Source organism: Spermophilus citellus (genome assembly GCF_964194105.1).
Source record: "Spermophilus citellus genome assembly, chromosome: 15".
In the NCBI taxonomy this organism is placed as follows: Eukaryota; Metazoa; Chordata; class Mammalia; order Rodentia; family Sciuridae; genus Spermophilus; species Spermophilus citellus.
The window spans coordinates 68,554,512-68,570,690 of NC_138195.1; the positions used below are offsets into that span (position 1 = coordinate 68,554,512).

Here is a 16,179-nt window from a genome sequence, read left to right on the forward strand (position 1 = left end):
GTTAACTGGGCCTTCTTCTTCTGGGTCCCTCATATGGGCCTTTCCTGCCTGAAAGCAAGACACAACATGGTAGCTTGCTTTAACAGAACAAAAATGCAAGAAGACAAAGAAGAGTGCAAGAGATGGAGGGAGGAGGGGAGAGAGAGACAGAGAGTGAGAGAAGCACACAGAAAGAAGCAGAGGAGAATTTGTAGTGGTTTGGATATGAAGTGTCCCCCAAAGATCCTATTAATGCAAGAATATTCAGAGGTGAAATGATTGGATTGTGAGAGCTGTGAACTAATCAGTCCATCATAATTTGAATTGACTAACTGGATGGTAATTTTAAGCAGGTAGGGTATGGCTGGAGGAGGTGAGTCACTAGGGGTATGCCTTGGAAGGGTACATCTTCCCTATGGCCCCTTCACTGCCTCAACCCCTCTCTTCTTCCTTGCTACTTTGAGAGAAGCAGTTTTCCTCCACTGGATATTTCTACCATGATGTGCTGCCAACTAAAACTTCTGAAACCATAATCCCCAAATGAACTTTTCCTCCTCTAAGTTGGTCTTTATGGGTGTTTTGGTCATACCAGTGAAAAAATTTGAAACACCTAGCACGATTAACGTCATAGTCTTTTGTAATCTACATGAAGTTACTTCACATATTTTGTTCTGCCATATTTTCCCATATTTTGTTTTGCCATATTTTTTTCTTTGGAAGCAAATCACTAGGGCTGAACCTACACTTCAAGGGTACCAAAAGGCATGAATACTAGGATTCAGGAATCAGTGGGAGCCATGTAATATGTTGCCTGAGACATTAGTTGTACTCAAAGTAATGGTGCAGCCACAACTGAAATCTTACATTCACCTAAATACAGTAGGAGGTGCTCAGTAAATGTTCATCAAATGATCAAAATTAAAAAGGTAAAATGTTCCTATCCTTTATGACACAATCACATATATAATTTTCCTGCTATGTTATCAATGTTTCTAAATGTTTCTGACCATATCTGATGGTACCAACTTCACTCACATTGATTTTCAAAAAGGATGCAATCACAGAGACAATATAATTAACCTGGCATTTCACTATGTTATTATGTGATGTAAGAAAATATAGTACCTTTCCATTTTCAGTGCAATTTTGTCATAAGTATCCTCAACAAACAAGTCAACATTCCCATCTCAAATAATTCATTCAAAGAGATGAGCAGTTCAAATTTTAAATCATTACATGATAACATGAAATCTCTTCCAAAAACTACAAAGTGCCATTGAGCCCATTAAGAAGTAGAAATAATTCCAACCCCCTTGACTTGTTCTAATTATTGGCATTACTGTTTAAACATGTTGACCTCTGTCTATCTTTCTGTGCCACCTTAGGTCAGAGACTGTAATGAAGAAAAGTCCATGTGATGGCTATCCAAGTCAGGCCTGAAAGTATAAGTGAAAAGAAGTTGTGGTTAGCCCCTTTCTCATACTTCAAGTTTAATTAGAGAAGGAACAGGGGTGCAAGATGGGGTAGAAGATGAAAGTACCATTTTATCAGTTTAAGGAAACAAACTCTGGCACTTTTTCTTTCTTAAAACCAAAAATCATACTGCAATAATCCTGTTTATCCAAAGGATGAAAGCAGTTTGACTTCAGAAATATTATAGAGTCAATTCTAATGGAGAATAATAGAAAAAGTATTTTTATTGGTACACTACTCTCTGATCATTCATTTTGCTTTTATAAAAAAATACTATCTTTATGAAGAAATGACAAAGTTGGCATGTGTGATACATGAATCCTCTGGACTGGATGTTCTTCCAAAGAAGTCTCCCCACTTTGTATGCAAGAAAAGGGTCTATTTTGGAGAAACACCAGGGAAGTGACAAAAAAAATAATACATGAAGTATAATATTTGGCCACATTTTATATAGGTCCAAGAGGAAAGATGCAAAAAAGCCTAGTGTAGCTGACTTCAAAAGGTTTAAGAAGACAGATAAACTGTGTGTGCAGGAAAACATGACAGCAACTTTACTGGAAAACAAGAATTTTGAAAATGTCTTTAAAGATTTGGTTTCTGAGTGCCTTTTGATTTCACAGGAATTCTGCATGCTGTTTTTCATACATGTAAGCTCCCTGAGGACAGGAAAAGAATATTATTTCTCTTTTTATTTCCAAGTATACTGTCCTCTACAGGAGATGATTAGTTTAAAAATAATAATAAAGCTACCATTTATTCATACTTAAGTGAAATTTTTCTGCTACAAACTTAACACACATTATACAACTAAATCCCTACTGCCCTTTGAAGAGGTATTATTAGAAACCCCATCTTATAGATGAGGAAATAAAGCCTTGGAGAGGTAAAATGGTTTGCCCAAGTTCATACAGACATACTATGACACCAAAATTCAAGCCAGGTAGCTGATTCCGACATTATAAGCACTACACCAAATGTTTTGCCCTACACTAAATGTTGCTTATTTGATTGATAAAGGTTGAGAGGGGGGTGATGAGTGACTTCCTTCTGATTCTGTTTTATAGAAATTTGTTTTTCACTTTTTGTGATCAGAAAAGAATCTATTATTCAGAGGTAGGCACTCTTTGATAAGTGTGGTGCTATGCAGATCACCTCTTTTTCCTTTGTCCCACCACTCCCCTGTGTGTAAAAGAAAGTGCTCAAGGAGGTTGTGAGGGAATGGGAAAATAAACAAGGAGAGAAATGAATTACAGTAGATGGGGTAGAGAGAGAAGCTGGGAGGGGAGGGGAGGGGGGATAGTAGGGGATAGGAAAGGTAGCAGAATACAACAATTACCAATAGGACATTATGTAAAAATGTGGAGGTGTAACCGATGTGACTCTGCAAGCTGCATTTGGGGTAAAATTGGGGGTTCATAACCCACTTCAGTCCAATGTATGAAGTGGGTTATGTCAAGAGCTTTGTAATGTTGTGAACAACCAATAAAAAAAAAAAAAAGAAAGCCAAGGGCTATTGAGGAAATATTTCTTAATCAAAAGGATTTGCAACTGTGTGTGTGCTTATACACATCTGTAGTGTGTGTGGGGTGGGGATGGGTCAGTACTGGGAGGGTGAAAAACAGTGGGAGATAGATTGCAACAAAACACATTTTAAAATAACAAATCCTTCATTCTCTTGGTTAAATTTATCATCCATTTACAAATCAATGTGAATTACTTTGATATGTTTGCTTTCCTTTTAGAGATAGAAAGAATTCCCACTGCTCTGGCCAAAGAATATTGTCAGTCACAGAGAACAAAGGCTCTGATGATAAAGAAGTGGTCACAGATTGGGCTTCCATAACAAAATACCATAAACTGGGTGATTTCAAGAACAGAAATTAATTTTCTCACAGTTCTGGAGAAAGAAAGATCAGGGTACCAGTGTGACGGGTCCTGGTGAGGGCTCTGTTCCTGGCTTATAGATATCCACCTCCTTCCTATATCTTCCTATGGCTTTTCCTTGGTGCATGTTCATGGATCTCTCCAGCATGTTCTCTCTCTCTCTCTCTCTCTCTCTCTCTCTCTCTCTCTCTCTCTCTCTCTCTCCCTCTCTCCCTCCCTCCCTCCCTCCTTCTCCATCTATGAATCTATCAATCTATCTCTCTCTACACTCCCCTTTGTTCTTTTAAGGCCACCAATATTAATGGATTAGGACTCTACCCTCATAACCGCATTGAGCCTTAATTACTTCTTAAAATTCCTATCATCAATACAGTCACATTGGAGTTAGGGCTTCAGCGTATGAATCTGGGGAGACAGGAAGGACACAATTCAGTCCACAGCAGTAGTGGTAATAAGCTCTAACAAAGAAGAATGATTCATGACACTGCACTCATACCTTCTCCTCCCCACATTCTACCAGAGCTTCAGATAAGTGTAAGAAACTGTTGCTTAAAGGGGTGGGGGTGAGGGATGCCAAAGTCTTCTCCTGATGGACGAGAGGGATATTTTTTAAGCAATCAGAATTGGGCTTCTTTTTGGTAGAAGGCTGACCTGGCAATTCTGAGAGGCCCCCAAAAGGCTTCAGTTCTAAGATTTCGGTGAAATCTATAATTCAATTAGTGATGTCCTTGGCATAGGAGACTCTTCACTTTGTTGATTGGCCTTTTCTACATCAGACATGTCTAATCCAGTTCTTTCTATGACCCTTCAGCCTTATCAATGCAGGCTTACCTTGCCATGCTTCTGTCCACCATGGCAGGTACCTGGGAAGAATATTATCAGCCACTTTACTCTACATTTCATTCTGCCTAGGTCTGGCCCTCTCTACCCTTAGCCTAGGTCTTTGTATTGTTGTACCCTGTATCATTCACTTAGCATAACTGAAGGTTTTTGAGCCTGCTTGGTTGAAAGCAAAAGGACAAAACTTCATAATGAGCATGTAGATGAGATGGACTATTTGGGGGCTTGAGGAATTAGGGGAGATGGTTAAGACAATCTTGGTGATATGTAGCAACTAAACTCTAAGACTAGAAAGACCTGTTTTTATTAAAAAAGAAGGTGTGATTCACTGGTCAACTTAAAAACAGAATCACAGAGACAAATGCTTGTAGAGACATGAATAGAAGGAATTTTAGCCTACAGTATTCATTCACTCAGAAAAAAACGTTATTAAGTACTTATTATGCATTTTTCCTCCTTAAGGACACCACAATAAACAAGGAAGATGAGGTCTCTCCTTACAGAACTCACATTCAAGGTAGAAGAGACAAATGAAAGGAAGAAAGGAAGAATTTCAAGTTATTGAAAGTGCCCTGTAGAATCCAAATCAAAGAATAATGCTATGTCAGGTGAAGGACACCTTAAATTGGTTTGCAGTAAATTTGTCTGAATATATAAAAGACTGCAAAATAACAATGGCTTAAGTAAACAAAGTTTATTTCTCTATCATTTAAAGAATTCTGGAGGTAGACAGTCCAGGGCTACTTTAGGGACTTAAAAATTCATTGGGACTCAGGCTTACTATATATAGTCAATGACATTTCTCCCATGTTCCAACATGGCAGCTAGAGCAGAGTCATCACAACAGATGTTACAAGTAACAGGACAGAAAAAAGGAAAAGAATGAACCCTTTCCTTTCAAGGATGCTTTTTAAAAGCCCATTACACTTTGATTCACATTTCATTGACCAGAACTTAATCACAGGGCAACACCAACTCCACAGGTGGCTGGAGAATATAGTGTTCAATGTGTGACAATACCAAACAATGGAAGAAAAGGAGAAGGACATTGGGAAGCAACTATAATTCATGTTGAGGGAGGTCAGGAAAGACCTCTTTGAGACTTCAATTAGGAAGGAGGGAGCCATGGAAAGATCTGGAGGTGAAAGATTTCAGTAAAAGCAAATAACAAGTATAAAATCCCTGTACTGGGAAAGAACTCTGTGCATCTTTGGAATCAAAAGAAAGAAGGGCACTGGCAAAAACTGAATGAAGAAAAGAATGGCACAGAATGTTGTCAGTAAGTTGTCTTGTTAGATTTTATAAAAGGTCATGGTAAGAGATTAGAGTTCTTCCAATCCCTTTGAAAGAGTCATCCATACTGGGATAAGGACATTTTTGCCTGAGACCACCAAACATTCAATTTACCTAAGACTCTTCATTGTGAATGCATGCCCACATAGTTGCCTACTGATTCCACACACTCCATCAATAAAACAGCTCTGGTTCTTGAGTCTCATTCCCCCTCCCCCAACTTCCTTATCATCTTTTCCCAATTGTTGCATTGAAGCATTTGGACTCTAAGAAGATCATATAGCCTGTCATAAATAGAAATACGATTCAAGGTAGTTACATCTTAAATTCCCTCGAAATAAACATATCAGTCAAATAATGTAAGATGACATTTGTGGCTTCCAAGAAAAATATTCAGAAAAGACTATATTAACCTTTGTTTGCAATAAAATAAGCACCTCAACAGTTTCCCTCCTGTTTCCTCTAGATTCCATACAGGGGTTTATGGGGAGTGCTCACATTGGCAAAGAAAAGAAAGGAAAGAACTGGAAGGGTTATCTCTCCATCCAGCGTTTGTTCTCTGTAAGCTTTAACAATCTGATTCACTGATCTTCCAGTGACTGAACTTCTAAAAAGTTCATCTGTTTAAAGATGGATTTTTATTCCCAAGAGATCAGCAGGTTTGTAACAAAAATAGTGCCCTATAAGGATGGTAGTGTCTCAGAGGGCTTTCATTGTCTCTATACATCACTCACTTGCACAAACACCACACACAGATTACACATACACCTATTTAAATGCATATACAAAAGGTAAACCAGGTGAAGTATTTTGCATGTGAAAACATTTTGAATATATATGTAGAACCTGGGAGGGAATTGTAAAAAGATTACTTGAACAGATAATGAGACATTTTTTTAAACACAAGAGTCCACACTGAGACCTGTGGAGGATAAAAAAAAAAAAAAAAGAATCTAATGGAAAAGAAAAGTTGGACATGGATTAAATAAATTAATTATGACAATAATTATTTATGCTGTTTATTATTGAGTACTTACTATATGCTGGGTAATGTACTAAGCACTTTACTTAACCTTATCTCATTTAATAACAACCATAAAAGACAGGCATTATTTGTACTTGACTTATAGCTAAAGAAATTGAGTACTAGAGAAATAGAATTTCTTGCCAGTGCCTGAGAACTAACAAGTGATGAAGCTGGACTCAAATCAAATCTACTGAACTCAACCCTGTACTCTAACAGCTTTTTATATTTGTGTGATGCTTATATGCCACAGTGGGTAGAAAGGAGGACAAAGGAAGATGTAAACTTAAGCTACATTGATATTACAAGTTTATAATGTTTCTATTGTACTATATTCTTGCCATGCTTAACCTGAAACATCATATCAAATTAGTAAATAAATTTAAAGACACAGACTTAGAGTTAGAAAATAGTGACTCCCACTACTTCTAGCTCTAACTAGTTCTGTAAGATCCTCAATTTCCTCATCAGAGAGTGAGGAAAATACCTACTTTACAGAGTTGTTGTGAAGATTACAGATATTGTATATAAAGTGAAAAACAGTGTCTAACATAGCAAGCATGGAAGGTAATATTTATTATTACTCCAAGAAGAGGACAACTAGGATATTGATCATGTTTCACGAACAGTAGTGTGAGATGTGAATTTATACTTTCTAAAAGAGCGCTTTCATTATTACTTTGCTCTAAAGTATAACAAGTTTAAAGTTGGGTCCTTCTGAGATAAACAAAATGGATCTTATAAATATAATAATTTCACATTCTTCACAGAACTAAGAGAGATTCTCTCTAGTCTCTTGTCAAAATTATTTCTGGTGGGTGAAATGTCCTGTGGGAAAGGAATCCCAGTGGCTGCTGATGTCCTGCCAAATCCAAACACCCATATCTCTTCAAAGGTCTATCCCATAAAAAGTAAATAACACTTTCTGTCTTGACTGACAGCTTTATCTGGGTTACAAAGCATCAAAGTACTGTTTGTGCCCAAGATATTGTGTGAAATGATACCAATGTGTTTGATGATCTGCATTTGAGAGGTTGCATTTCTGAACTGATAAAATCCAACAAACCTCACTAATAAAGTCCATTTTCAGTATACAAACTTTATCTGCATTCAAAAAGGCACCATTAGTCATATCTGCAGAGGCATTTATAGTCTAAAGCGGATACACAGAGGGGTGGAGGTAGAGGGCTTCTTCTAGATTGAGGCAACTAGGGAGAAGGCATTAGTGATACAGAAAAGCTGACACAATTCATTCTTCTTAAATAAAAGGAACTACAAGAGCAGGAAAATAAGAACACAAAATACAAGTCTTCCTCCTCTTTTCTTTTCTCCTCTTTCTACTGTCATCATAGAAGCCAGTATGTTTCTGCACAGTTTTTCCACAGGGATATCCTTGCCTCAGATTCTGCCAAACAAAAAGCCTCTGATGTCACTTCTTTTGTGAACTCTGCCTCTTTTCTTCTGAGATCATATCCATCAAACCTAAAATATGGGGTGTAGATCCACCAAAGTATTTCCAAAACAGGAGACTGGTACCACAGTAGGGCAAGGCATTAAATAACATTGAATCACACAGGAAGAAAGTCATTCCATTTTCAGATCTTTTTGAATTTCTCTTTTGTTAAGAAGCATGTCTCAGTGCCATGCTAATATGTCATTAGCACCTCTCTAACACTTGCTAAGCTTTCTTTTTATAAGGACTCAGTCTCAGAGCCAAGGAACAGGCAACATTACCTAGATAGAATTTAACAACACCATTTTATTTATACTGTCTTTATTTTTAGTTACTGTCTATTTATGGTGAGCAAACTGTTTTTCCATTTATAGAAGTAAAATAAAGTTAACTTTCTAAATTCATTTATTTGAACTATTAAAGAAGATGTATCAAGTAAAAAATGGTATGAAAATAAGTAAAAACATGAAAGTGAGTTAAGAATGATTACATTTGGGAAATACTAATTATTATATAATCTGAAAACAGAAAATTTTAAAATGTATCTCTATATTACCCCAATGCAGAACTAATCTCTTCCTCCTCTGCAATCCCAAAGCTATCTTTGAACCTCTAATATAGCATGAATTCATCTTATCTGAATTATAGTTATCTACCTACATTTCTCATTTTCCATAAATAGAGTGTAAGCTCCTGGAAGACAGAGACCTTGCTTTGTCTTGTTTTGAAGATGTCCTTTAGGTTATACAGAATGCATTCTCTGGGAATGTTTGATATGGGAACAATTAGAAGCATAATTCAATTCCATTTGTGGAATACTAGTAATAACTTTAAACACCTCCACAACAAGCAAAGCAATAAGATTTCTTTATAGTCCAATTTTCATTGCTCAGTGTTTAAGATCAGATAATAGACAATCAAGATGTGCTTTCCTAACATTCTATCATGTTCAAGCACTTTAGGGAATGTGGAATAAAATAAACAAGGCTCTTTTTAAACTTTTCTTCTGATCTTAAAAGTTAAATCATGATAGTTGCAGAGAATTTAGACAATACAAAAAGTGAAGGAAAAACAGTATAAAAATAAAATTATAAAATTCCACAGTCCCCACATTTTCAGATAATTGCCACTAATATTTTTTTAGAGAGAGAGAGAGAGAGAGAGAGAGAGAGTGTGTTTTAATATTTATTTTTTAGTTTTCGACAGACACAACATCTTTGTTTGTATGTGGTGCTGAGGATCGAACCTGGGCCGCACACATGCCAGGCGAGCATGCTACCACTTGAGCCACATCCCTAGCCCCAAATTGCCACTAATATTGTAGAATATTTTTTTCCAGTCTCTTCTGTTTATTTTCAGCACTGAAGATGTTTGTATATTGAATAGTGTCCCTGGCTTTCATCTTCTCACTCATCCTATCATTCTTCTGCCATCTTGTTTTGTACTGGGTTTCTATGTATCAGCCACATGAATTACTAGTAATGGAGAAACATTGAGAAATATAGAAATATGTGTATCAACATCCCCTTACAGACTCTGTCCAGGTAGAAGCATTCCATAACTTAAAAGTAAACAAAGAGTTTCATAAAAGATGTGTCCAAATGTTTCTTTAGGTGAAGAATATCAATGGCGACTACTGCCAGTACAGAATTAGTCACAGAACTAAACTGTATAGACTGTAAAAGGCTTAAGAGATACCTTTATAAGCTAGGGACTGAAAGTCAAGATACAGTTATTAACCTAGGGAAGAACTCTCATTAGGATTTATTCCAGACAATGTCAAGTACAGATAAAATATTTCATGTCATAATATAAATCAATGGGAAACACAGGTGAATGTACACACAACTTAAGGAATAAAAACCAAGGGATACCCGCATAACTCAATGAATCCACACAGAAAGTTTTCCCCTCTAAAGTACCCATTCAAGGACTGTGACAGTCACCTTCCTGAATTTTGATTTTGCTCTTCTCTCAACTGCCTATACTTTCCTAATGTAGATTTTATTTTATTTCAAGTTACTTTCTGTTTTCTTTCTCATGAATGTATAATACAAGCAATTCCTATTTCAAGTTTTTTTTTGTATACAGATCTAAGTTCCTTGAAGGAAAACAACAATTACACATTATAAATAAAGGAGTTTGTTGGAAATGAAATTGATTTGAGTTACTTGGTATTTGGTATTCATTGTCATTACTTTCATTTTAGCTCTTTTCCTAGCTAATAGATTATTGTTTTAAAATAATTTAGAAGCCATTTTATCTGCAAATATCAAGCATCTGATCTGTTACCCTACTGATTACATTTGATTTCTTAAAGCTTTTCCTTCTTTTCCATAATATTCCTCTAGTCTGGCTTTTAGACCTTCTAATCATTCAATTTAAGTTTTATGTATCTCATCCTCTCCTTCTCTGTAGATGATAGTATTCCCTAAGTATCTATTCTCAGTCTTCTGCTCTTTTCTATATCAAAACCCTGTATTCCTCAGTGATTTCAATTGTGTGTAAGACATGTGCTGTCTCTTTTATTAATCAATTATTAAATGAATCTCTCAAGCACTGACTTCTCTTCCAAGCTTCAATAGTATCCTAACACCCTTGCAGAACATCTATAATTACATGTCTTGCTATCATCATAAGAATGACCCAATTTTATTATATTTTCCTCCAAATCAATGCCACTCCCTGGTTTATCTTTCTTTCCCTTAGCTCACTCAAAACCTCAATATCATCTTTGGCTTCTCTCTCCTGCACATTATATTTATTTCTTATAAATTAACTCTACTTTGATCTTCCTAATATTTCTGTGTGTGTGTGTGTATGTGTGTGTGTGGTGTGTGTGTGTGTGTGTGTGTGTGTGTCTGTGTGTTGTTGGGACTGAACCCAGGGCCTCATGCATCCTAGGCAAGCACTCTACCACTGAGCTACACCTTATCTCTTCTTCCTAAGATTCATAACTGCTTCCCATGTTTCCATTTTCCAGATAGGATCATTTATTGCCTCATGCAGAGACCACTGAAATACCTTTCTTACTAGTATCTCTGTCAACAAACTCTGCCTCTAATTTATAGTATGCACACCTACCATAAATTATTTTCTTGATCAAAAAGAAATATTTTAACATGTAATTCCCCTGATCAGAAATAAGATTTTTAATAGATAATGTCATCCCAAGGAGAAGCTCCAATTTTCACCTCAAGTTCTCCATAATCTATTTCCAATCCAAGAGTCTTACTTGGGGACTATCTGCAAGAAATAGTACAGTAAAATATAAAGAGAAATAGACTTTTAGTAAGGAGGAAAAGGGTTCAAATATTAGTTTATACTATTTGCTAGTTCTATGAATCTCAGTAAAGTTACTTAACCTCTATGAATCTCAATTTGTTTTCATAGACTATAAAGATAAATAATAATGTTTTATATATATGAAATAAATATACACTAAATTTAAAAATTAACCTCTGCAACAGATGGTTAATCTTTCAATCATGGCCATTGAAATCTGAACATAAGGTATCTTCCATCTCTAAAGTTCAGTCACTCTCTCCAGCCTCTCCAACTCGAGTCCAACTCCCACATTCACTCCTCTGAAATAGCATTCTTCCATTTTTATATACCCTTTGTCTATGCCTATTCAAAGACTACCAACAAGTTTGCTTCAAAACTCACCTACTTTGTGAGGCCTATATATAAAACAAGCAAACAAACAACAACAACAAAAAAAAACAACCTTCAGCTAAAAGTGGTCACTGCCTCCTCTTAAGCACGCAAGTCTCTTAACATATTAGCTGTCTTACCTTATAAACTTTTTACATATTCAGAATATATCTTGAAGGCTGCTATTCTGCATTGTCATTTTTTCTATTCCCCATTCATTCATTATTCATTCAATATCCTCTTTGATGAGGACTGAGTTACACTGAGTTTCAAAGGATAAGGAGAAGTTGGCAAGGCAAAGAGAAGAAGGGAGGACATTTCAAACAGAAAGAATAGCTTATGTGAAGGTCCTAAGGACAGAAATAACAGCAAATTAAAGTAACTTTAAAAAGGTGATGAGGTAGACAGAAAGAAAGGGACTAGACAAAAATTGAAAGAAGAAGCGCGGGATACAAATCACCGGAGAAAGTTCTTCTTTACTGCAAAAGGCTGTGGGCTTATGTTGAGAGCCACAGCCAAAGGGGCCCCAGCAAACTTCCAGCTGCCAGCAAACTTCCAGCTGCCGGATGATGATTGGCTCACAGCGGCCCCAGCAACATCTAGCTGATTGGCTCCTCTGTGGTGATGTTCATTGGGCTGTTTCCCTGCCCTTTCAGACCACAGAGCTGCTCATTGGGGGACTTCTTTGGCTCCACCCACGTGACCCAGCCAATCGGCCTCAAGAGCAGGAGGATTGTGGGAGGAGGTGAGGCTTGTGTGGGTGAGAGGCTTGTGGGAAGCCTGTGGTGGCAGTTGGGCTCTGAGGGTTTTTTCCTGAGGAGCTGTTTTGTTTGGTGTTTGTAGTTCTAAAAATAAAGTTTGTTTCTTTTGACAAGTGGCTCCTGAATTGTGCCCAGCCAGACTGTGGCAGGCTTATATAGATCTAAGGAGAGATGGCAGAGCTTAGATAAATGACAGGTCACCCGTTTATTGGCAAGTTCTTCCAGATATCAGTTCTGGAGCCCACGAAATTAGTTCTTATTGGGGCTAAGGTTCCCCGCCAGCAAGATTTGAAATATTGGCACCCGAGGGAGAGTTCGCGCCAATGGGGAAAGGGAAAAGCAGGAAGAGAAGCTATTGGCGCCATGTTGGGGTTTTTTTTCTGGGGTGCGGCTGCCTTTATACTTTTTCCAAACAAAAACTAGGTCCAATGGCAGAGAAGGGGAAGAAGAAGTTCCTTCTCCTGAGTACATTCTACCAAATGGCAAACTTCTTTTTAAAGGTACCAATAATAGCATTGAACGTGAGCTGTTGCTACTATAATGAAAGACTTCATAGTAGCTGGGGTGGGCTGGGGTTGTGGCTCAGTTGTAGAGTGCTTGCCTAGCACATTTGAGGCCCTGAGTTCGATCCTCAGCACCACATAAAAATAAACAAAATAAAGATGTGGTGTCCAACTACAACTAAAAAATAAATAAAGAAAAAAGAAAGAAAAAAAAACCTACCAGGGTGACAAAAGGGGAAGAGAGTTAAATGGTGGTGCAATATTTTGATCACTGCTTTCTACCAACCAATGGAGATGCTCCCCGCTCCTTTTCTGGCCATCCCCCTCAACTCAGCTGACATTACAGTCCTTCCAGGCCAGAGTTCAGATCATGAAAAGTTCTTCCAGGGTATGGTGAAAAGTTAGGATTTCATGATAGGAAGCTTATATCTGCTTTACATTCTAAGATTACCCTTTGCATCAGAAGCACCATTTAGAGGAGAGAGCTAGAAGATAGTAGAATCCAATCATTTTTCTTCTGAGCATTTAGCTGGCAGTTTCCACAGAGGTTTAGCTAAAACTGATATGGATGCTGGAGCTTAGAGTAAGATCAGATGGAACAGAACATCTCAGAAATAGCTTAGCATATACAACCATATTAGTCCAACCTCAGTCATAACCCAAATGTGGTCAGTTCTCTGGAGTTCGATACTATAGATGCTATAACACAGACACCAATTAGTCATATTTTTTTCTCGGCATTTAACCAAGGGAAGTCTTCCTTCCACAGGTTTGCTCTTATTTAACCCTTCAACTATAAAATGTGAAATGCTTCCAAACCATCTGAGGTTGTAAATTCCCTGTCATTTATCTCAGCACAAATAAACTCCTTCTGGGAAAGTCTGAGAAAAGTTCATGAGATATTTGTATGCTTTATTTAATTTTTCAAGTGGAAAAAACAATAGACATTTCCCCATTTAAAAAGAAAAACTAAAACTGTTGACTCTTACATACAAATAACTCAAACCAGCTGACCTTTAAAATGTCAAACTTCACATGTGGTCAAGCCTTGCATGGACGCTAAGCTAAGTTTAGGAAAAAGAATAATTTAAATAATGAACTGGTAAAGCAAATAAAGTAAAATACTTGGATGATGATTCAGTTGAGCAACAACTAGTGACCCCAAACTACCACTTGTTATGAATAGATGCCTCATAAGATTTTAACTTGGAAGAGTTCAGAAACAACCCAATTATGGTGGGTGTCTTTCCAAATTGACCAGGGGCTAGAAGCAAGAGGGGAAGGAATATCTGATCCAGTCAAGATTAACATTCTTAGTTCCTGGGGAATACTGGAAAAAAGTGCATCACACATGACTCACTTACTCCTGGCTTGAATCATGAATTTTTCAGATTAAGGCCTAAGACCTTTTTAGCACTGAAAAATATGAACTTTTCTCTCCTTACATATCCTCCACCATGTAATTAAATAAAAACAATACTAAGCTATAAAGGAAAAATAAGGAAGCCTAACAAATTTCTGATTTTTCCATGGTTGCCATTTTTATGCCTTTTAAAACAAAAAACTTCTTTTTTAAAAAATCTGGTGACCCTATTTTTGCTGGCACTCTAAGTATATACTTAGTTTACTTTGGGGGCAATTAGCACTGTCTGGATCCCTGTAGCAACATTGTTCAGATTTCTTACCATTACTATTTCCTGAATTCCTTAAGCTTACTATTGTGGAAACTCTGGGATAAGTTGTTTTGGTTTTTGTTTTCTGTTTTTACATACATCAAAGTCATTTTACATTACTGGATAATTAAATGGTTATCTGTAATTTTTAAAAATGAGAGAGCACAAATTCCAATGAGACTCCTGTCTGATCTTCTCATTCCTCATACAACAAACTACTCAAGAATAAGCATGTCATATATGTTTATGCACCAAGAAAAATTTACCTTGGCTTAGAGAAAACTATGTAAAGCCATTTTATTTAAGTCAAGTCTTAGTAACCCAAGAATTTTATATTGTTATGTTTTCTTTTTTCCACCTGCTCTTCAGCATCACAAAGAAAATGTCCATATTTCATTTCTAGACCAGATAAGCCAGTTGCTTTTTTCTGATGCCCAATGCCAACTACTTTTGTTCAGACTTCCCCTATTCAGTAGGAAAAGAAATATTCTGCAAAGTAGCAAATGGTTAAGTTTGCTCTTTAACCTTTTTTTCTTTGTGTTTCTTTTTAAAATTTTTCCTAGGTAAGTGTTTGTGTTGAGTCCTCACTTCAGGTTAATTAAGAAGCAGTGGGATATAGTTCCTGGAAAGTACCTTTAATTGAAGACAGAAGACACTGTGACATTAAGCCAGTTACTTCCCCTCTTGCCTTCAGTTCCTAGCTAGTGTCTTAGGAATTTATACCAAAAGTGACCTCAAGGTCACCTTTGACATTTTATAATTATTGAAGCCTCTCTACGTAGTGAAATCAAGGTAAGGGTTAATTAGGGACAGTGAAAATGAAGGACACGGTGATACTTACAGAGCCCATTGACTTATTTACCCTTTTCTATTATCACTGTATCCCATGAATAATGACTGCTCATCACAAATAAGTCACCTAAAATAGATTCTGTCTATTGTACTAAGTACCTGCAATCATCCCATAATTTTGAGATCGAAAAAAGCATTATTGTAAGATCAGATGTGGAGAGGCAAGAAGTCATCCAACAAAAAGTCATATATTGCAAAATGAAAGAATTTCCCTTTGGCAGGGAGGACAGGGTGCTTCAGGAAAGTGATGAGGGAAAAAAAAGTGTCGAAGCCAATTAAGTGCATGTTAAGTTTTAAAAAGCCATCTGATACTTAATAAAGGTCTCAAAAACATACTTTGGGAAAAGATAGTCTCTAACAAGTGGTGCTAGAAAAACTAGATATTCATAAATAGAAAAATGAAATTAGATCCCTATTTCTCACCCTGCACAAAGAGTCAATTCAAAATGGATCAAAGAACTATTAGACTATTAGATCAAGGAACTGAAGACAGAAGACAACTGTCTTCTAAAAACTAAAACTAAAAACTCTGCAACTGTTGGAAGAAAACCTAAGGTCAACACTCCAACATATTGGCACAGGCATCAAATTTCTTAACAAGATTCCTAAAGCACAATAAATAAAAGCAAGAATCAATAAGTGGGACAACAGCAAATTAAAAAGTTTCTGCACAGCAAAGGAAACAAGAATATGAAGAGAGAGCCTACAGAATAGAAGAAGATTTTTGCCACTTGCTTCTGAGATAGGACATTAATATCCAGAATACATAAAGAACTCAAAAAACTTA

At 36.7% G+C, this 16,179-nt stretch overlaps 1 protein-coding gene across 2 annotated transcripts in view; it reads right to left on the reverse strand.

The window, feature by feature from the left end:
- Window positions 1-16,179, reverse strand: part of HPSE2 (heparanase 2 (inactive)) — a 705,647-nt gene that overhangs the window by 446,861 nt on the left and 242,607 nt on the right. The window lies entirely within an intron of this gene.